The following is a 7,438-nucleotide window of genomic DNA, read 5'->3' on the forward strand; positions in this document are numbered from 1 at the left end:
TTGTAGTTAACATTTGTGAACATATGGCCTAAAATATATGTATCCTTTGATTCATATATGTGTATATTTTAATGCTATGTATAATATACTATTAAATATATAATTTATATGTTATATACATGTATACTACTGCTTTTTCATGTTTCAAATCCTATGAAATTATAATCATATATTTTAGTTGTTGAAAAAGTAGGGATTCTGGGTGGAAAGTACTAAGTTATGACTTTATTTCTTAGCTCTAAACCACACAGAAAGTTCTTTATTATGAGCCTAATAACCTTCTTTAGGCAGCCACTCATCTGAATTAACAATCAATATGTTAAGCCTATTTCTCCCAGAAGACACATAAAATCAAGTGCATGAGATTGCATTAAACATTAAAGATGAGGACAGTGTTCATCTTTGATAAAGTTGCTGTCAGGTACTCAGATACCAATATTTTCCCTTTGCTCATTCATATGGTTGGTGCATGTGTAGTAGACGTCCATCATAGAAGCAGACCTCAGAGTGGATGGCTGGCTCATCCAAGAGCCCACAATTTGTGGGGTGGATGCGGCGGGGGGACATTGGAGGCAGAAGACTGCTGTGGAGGACTTTGAGCACCGACAACTATCCTTAGACCTAAACCCCTGCTTGTGTCATCTACTGATCTGGCCTCAACTTAGTCTTCTCCAAGCTGATGTTATTAGCTCAGGAGACCAAATCATTCTGCAGTCCCTTCAGCCACTTTCCACTCAACTTGGTTCTTGCTTCTGTCTCTTGCTTCAGTGTCTGTGGATTTAGACACCTTTGCATTTCAGATGACAGAATAATTAATTTTGGTGCAGGTCCTGCCACTGAGGGATTCTTTCTCAAATAATATCATAATTTTTATATCCTTTGCTTGAAACTTAAAGCTAATTATCACACAACTGTTATGACATTTGGAACAAAATTATATTCTAGGTAATTTCTCATTAATAATAACAATGATTCAAAGAAACTATGATTTTTAGGATATTAAAGAACCTTAGATGCTTGTCTTCCTTTTACACATCTATTCCAAAATTTTATGAGGATGTTTTATCTAAATATACTTAAATACAATGGATAATTGCTGCTACTGTTGGAAAAATTCAAAGACAGAAAAGTAACTTCTAGAATATATGGCTACTGTACCATCATTGGTGGAAAGAGGAAGTGTTCTTATATTCATATATGTATGTAGAGAATGGTTTTGAAATGACCATAGATTTGTTTGTGGTGATTGTCTGTGGGGGCTGAGAGTATGGGTGGGAGGAAATCTTTTCATAATGTTTATTATTTGTAACTCCATCCCTATATTAATTTCTAAGTTAGAAAAAACCCCGTATTTTCATATGCATATGGATACTCGCAACCTTACAAATCATCCTTGTGAATCCCTTTTTTGAAAGGCAAGAAAACAGGTTCAGGAAGCTTATGATTTTCTCATAATCACATAGTGTGGGTGGAGATTCCTCAGTGAATGTTCTTTCTTCTCTAGTGCTTTTATTTCATTTTTTATTTGTATATGTTTGCAGTACATTCATCACGGCTGGTGGTATATGTATATAACACATCTTAATTCTTTTTACTCCTGCTTACCCTCCTTCCATGTCTAGATCCCTTTCCCTTTTTGCAAAAGATCTATTACCATGATTCCTATTATCCATCCTTTCTTTCTTTCTTTTTTTTTTTTGACTGTGCAATTTTCCGCTGTATTTTTGTACAGACTATGTACATTCTAGAAGGTTCTTTTAGTGCTACACTGTTGTACTTTTTGTCCCAGCAATTTGAGGGCACGCAAATTCCACAAAGTCATCAATGAGAACAGGCCATGCTCCTTCTTCATCATAATTAGACATGCCATCTGCAATCATTGCACTGAAGTCTAAAAGAAGATTCCAAGTATCTCTTGGTATTGATCATTTATGATGTTCCAACAAAAATTTATTCCATAAGTCTAAGAATTTAAATCTTCTATTAAGCACTAAGTTCCAGTAGGCAATGGCCATTTCTAGATCTAATCTTTTTTGTCCTGGATTCTTTGCAAAATTAAAAGTAAACTGGTAAAAATCCGTAAATCATCCTGGTTCTTTTAATTCTTGCTCCATCTTGGGTATTTGAGCCTTTAGCTTTTCTATGCTGTCACATCCTAATTCTGTCATGCCGTGCATGAACTCCTGCTTGGAGAACTCACACTATATTGCTGCTCTGAACTTCCATGCAATGATCAAAACACTAATGCTGGCTGGATCAAGTGCCAGGTCATCAGAGAATTGCTGTATACCATCTATTCCAATTTTATTTTCATCTTGAGGATCTTTGTATCTATTGTATAGTTGTTCTAACTTCTTCCTGTCCAATGATCCTTTTACACTCTCTCATATATACAGTTCAGGATTTTGAAAAAAATTATCTGTTGCAATATCTATCTTCCAGTCATTTTGAGAAAGACAGCTTACTGCAGTTTTTTCTCTAGATTGTGTGAAGATCATAAACTGTTGAACTTTATCCTTCTGCAATGATTTAAACTTGTTCATGTTGGTGTCCTCCAGGTCTCTCCCCTTCTCCTCCAGCTCCGCAGTGAATGGACGGCCTCCATCCTTTCTTTTTCTGTTTAAATTATTTATGTTTTGAGTTTCTCATATAAGAGAAACCATGTGATATTTGAAATCATATATCTGACTTATTTCACTTAAGATTATCGTCTTAAGGTGTATCTATTTTTCTACAGATGACCCAAATTTTTCCTTCTTTATGGCAGAGTAGTACTCTATTGTGTACAAATGTTACATTTTTTTTAAATCAATCATTTGTTGATGAGCATATAGGCCTCTTTCAAGATTTAGCTATTATGAGTTGTGCTCCTATAAATGTGGGTAAGCATGTGTCACTGTGATATGTGTCTTACTTCTTTTAAAGCAGACTAAGGAACTCAGAAGATTTTTTTTTTTAGGAAATCACATTCTATAAGGGTTCATTTTATATGCATAGTGTGAGTATTTTAAGTATCTTTTATAAATATTCAAATGTTATCAGTTGAATTGTGTCCCCTTAAAAGGAGTTTATTTGAGCCCTAATCCCAGTATCTGAGAATGAGAATTTGGGAGTAGGATCTTCTCAAAGGTAAATGAGGGTCATAAGGCTGGGTCTTAATGCAATGTGACTTGTTCCTTGTAAAAGGGGAACACTTAGAGACGTGGCTGTAAACATTAAAGCGGGGAGTTCACCATGTGAAAATGATGGCAGAGATCAGAGTGGTGTATCCACAGGCTAAGGAACACCACAATTTGCCAGAAAGCCACCAGGAGCCGAGTGAGGGGTAGGACAGACTGCCCTTGAGCACATGGAGGAGCTGGGCTGCTGACACTGTGATCTCGGATGTGTGGGTTCCAGGCTCTGGGCTCCCTTGTTAAAACCACCCACTGGAATCTACAGCATGCACTCTATATATTTTTTTTCATTTTAAACAAGAAGTTTATTTAAACAACAAGACACTTGACTTAAAGGGGAAACTATCTAGGATTCTTTTTCTTTTAGAGAGTAATTTACTCCTACATAAAGACAGATTGCCCTACATGTAACAGCTATGTACAAAAAAGTTACAAAATTGTCCTTGGTTTTATAATGATAAATGAAAAACATTAAAATTCTCCAATCAAACAATGTATGCAAGGATTTTTATGTTGTTGTCTTTTCTGTTAAAACAGTGAAAGCAAAATAACTTACTGGAATATAAAGATAAGAGCTGATGAGCATGCCACTAATGGAGAGAGGGAATTATTTTCACAGAACCAGTATCTCCCCTTCTTGTCTCCATCTGGGGTCAATCAAAACATATTGTTGGCCATTTAGTAAAAAAAAAAAAAGCAATATGCTTGAGCACATACACCAGATACTTTATGTACAATACAGGAATGGGGAAGGGGTAAATGAAAGAATAGAGAAAACTATACTGTAGTAGTCAGGATGTGGTGGAACCAAATTGCAGTTTTTTAATTGAGAATGTGTTCTTGGTCTGTAAGAACAGAGTTCTGGAGTAGAGTTGTTGCAGGTTCCCTTTTTAGTAGACATCTCCTGTCTGCTGCTGGGACATATCAATTGTATCTTCGTCCTCCATTTCCAACTGTGCAGGTGTGTCTGTTTCATTGATTGGCTGTCCATCAAATCGGAATCTGATCTGCCTCATTGACAAACCCTGTAGTTCACAATAGGCTTTCATTAGTTTACTAAGTGATGTATGCCTCTTAATCTTAAACTGCACCACAGAACCATCCTGCCCCATCACCTTCAAATTAATATGATCATTGTTCTCAGTCTTAACTCCTTCCTTGGGCTTTTTGTCCACCCTTGTGAGTGCCCGAGTCTTCTCATCTGACCTGGTACCAAAAGAGGTACCAGGTCCTCACCCAATGAGCACACAAGCAGCTCCAGGAGCGGCAGAAAGAGGTGGCAGTGGTGGCTGAGGGAGAGGGCGCGTGCATGTCGTGTGCTTCTTCTGTACCCCTATATTTTATACAAGCCATGCTTATTTAGTTTATTACTTTTTGTTATTATTCTTTCAATTTAAAATTTTAATGCAAGGCTTCTCAAACTTCAGTGTGCATAAATCATTCCAGCAAGTGCTAATAACAGCAGGTCAAATTGGCTAGTTGCCGAAAAGTATGAGTCAATGTGATGAATTTAGAGTTTTACTGAATTAGAACATAAAATAAAAGTTGAGCTTTTAAAAACAAACTGCTTTGCAGATATTTTCTATACTTTCATTTATTTTTTGAGGACTTACATGTTGAATGGAAGTAATATTCTTTAATAGAAATGCATATGTATTGTGAAAGGTGCAAAAACTGGGAATGCATAAATGGATATGAAAATTTGAAGCAATCATGGCTGCTCTAATCATACTATTAATATCATATTTCAATATCACTGTTAATTAAAAATGCAGTTGTATTTGGTAAAGGCCATAGTTATGAGAATAGGGAAGAGATGGTTGCTTAGATACAGCTAATTTGCAGTGGTTATTTTAAAATTTCATTGGAAAAAGAAAAATGTACATAATAAGAACTGATAGTTTAATTTTCTGAATGTAATAATAGAAGTATCTTAAGAAAATTTGGCCTCCTAAGCAAGTGTTTCCACTGTTCTTCTCTCTTACCAGCTTTCATAGTTGTGAAAAATGTTAAAGCTTACATGATTGGGTTGATTTTTGTTTTTTGGTAATGGCTACTAATTTTAGAAATATATCTTTGAACTTATATAAGATAAACATTATTGCAAAATTAAAATAATTTTTTCCTATTGCATAATTTTATAGGAAATAGTAATATAATTTTAATGTTCATTGGGGAACAAAAAGATTTATTTACAAAACAAAAGAAACTTTAAGACAAATGGCGCTGTCTATCATGGGATTTGGTAGAGTATTAATTTCATATTCCGCAAGTCATTTTGCCAAACTTTCCATAGGTTTTCTCCTCCACTCTTGGTATCCACATTATCACAAATCACCTGCCACAGTCCTGCTCTAAAATTAAGTACTAATGATGTTTTCCCACAGAAGCACAGCACAGAGGTGGAAAGAAAAAGATAGAATTCTCAGATATAGAAACTATGACCAGAGGCTGCTGTGTATATGGAATATACATAGAATCAACTAGAAAGGCAGTGCTAAAAAGCTTAGTACATTGTTGAGGTAACTATCTTGCCAGAAAAAAACACAAATCTGGCCTGCAATTGTCATTTTCTTACTTCCTAAAATGATCTGTGGTTTGGAGTGAGAAACAATACGTGCCAGAAATCGTGTTGCTTTCAGGAGTGAACTGCTCCCCACTCCTGTTCCAGAGAGCTGGAGCAGGGGCAGCCTCTGGGAGGAGGAGACAGGAGTCCAGAACTGGCAGGCTGGGACTCTGACCTTCCCCACTCCAGCCCAGAAGAACCAGGGAGTGTGTGTTTTCCCACCTTGATCTTTTCTGTTTGCTCCTTTCAGAGTGTCTTCTGTCTTTGTGACCATTGTATATGAGTCCTGTGTGTAGATAATGTGTCATTTAGTCTATGGGCCACCAGATTGTAAAATACTTCCTAGGACTCCATGAATGGGATTTCATGTGGACCTGATGTCCTGAACTTTGGAGTAGATGCTGTAACTGGATATGATGTCAGGGTTGCTTTTTCAGGGAAGGAAAAAAATGTGTGACACTTTTAGGGGAGGGTGGTGATGGATGCTTGGCTGGATAAAGGGGGAAACTATAAACAGTTAGATTCTCCCACAGTCATCAATATAACGCTGAAAAATTTTCAGTTCCCTGAGGATACTAGTGGCCAGTGAGTGGAGGCCAAATGATTATGCCTTCAAAAAAATCCTCACCGAAATTACTTGGAAAGTAGACCAGAGGGTCTGGGCTGTAGTAGCCGAACTGGATCAAGTAGTAAATGAAAAATCATATACTCTGAAAAACAGAAAGACAGCCTGGCTCCAGAATTATAATACTCGTAGACAGCCTTATGAGTTCTAAATCTCTCATCTTTAGATTTGTGTTACTTCAAGTATAAACTTGTGATTTGCTTAGTTTTGGGCTTTGTTATTAGCAATGAGATGCAATTTCTAATTGTTACATCTTTTAATTTTCATTGCCCATTTTCCTATTTGTAACTTTCATTAGCCCTTGAGAATTCTTCATATGTGAAAGATAGTAAGTTTTTAAAATGTATACTGAGGCTAGGTTTTCCCCAGTGTTTTCAGTTTTAATTTTGTTTTTAGTTCCATGGACATTTATAACAACTGATTTTGGGTAGCTAAATCTCCCTCTTCATGTAACTTCTGCCTTTAGGTTCATAGTTACAAACTCTTTTCCCTTGGCCAAATTATAAAACAAGTCAGAATAGAGTATATCATGTTGCAGTAACAAATTGGCTTCAGCATCTTAGCAAATTAACATAACATGATAGTAGTTTGTATTTTTTTCTATACAAGGTCTAAAATAGGGCAGGCAATTCTAAATCTTGTAACCATGCCATTTAGAACATAGAGTTTTCAAGTCACTGCAACAAAAGAAGAGAGAGAAGGAGGAAGCTCGTTGGCTCCTGACTGCCATGGTCCCAAAGTGGCACAAGCCATTGCGTTTACTTTGGTAAGCCAGGGACAGGCCTGTGACTATGACCTGCCTGACGGGGTGAGAGGCTCCGTAGTACAAGGTCAGCATGGACACTGACTTGTTACAGTGGACAGTGCTGTGTCTTTTTCTCTTTATATCCTTTAACGCTCTAATCTATGAGTAATACACCATGCTGTGGTGCTTGATATTGAGTAGGGATTTGTTTTGGTTAGTAGGGCCAGCAAAATCTTGACTTAATTTAGACTCAATCCTCAAGATCACCCTTTTAATCAGAGCTTGTCCTAAATAAAGCAGCAGTTCCTCCACAAGTGGTCTTAACC

General features: G+C 36.6%; 1 pseudogene; it reads right to left on the reverse strand.

Moving 5' to 3' along the window:
* Nucleotides 1-1,630: 1,630 nt before the first annotated feature.
* LOC101723445 (DCN1-like protein 1 pseudogene) lies at nucleotides 1,631-2,543 on the reverse strand (annotated as a pseudogene).
* Nucleotides 2,544-7,438: the final 4,895 nt, after the last annotated feature.

Source organism: Heterocephalus glaber, unplaced genomic scaffold, assembly GCF_053883595.1.
Source record: "Heterocephalus glaber isolate CG9 unplaced genomic scaffold, H.glaber_assembly_v1.0 deba00000594, whole genome shotgun sequence".
NCBI classification, from domain to species: domain Eukaryota; kingdom Metazoa; phylum Chordata; class Mammalia; order Rodentia; family Bathyergidae; genus Heterocephalus; species Heterocephalus glaber.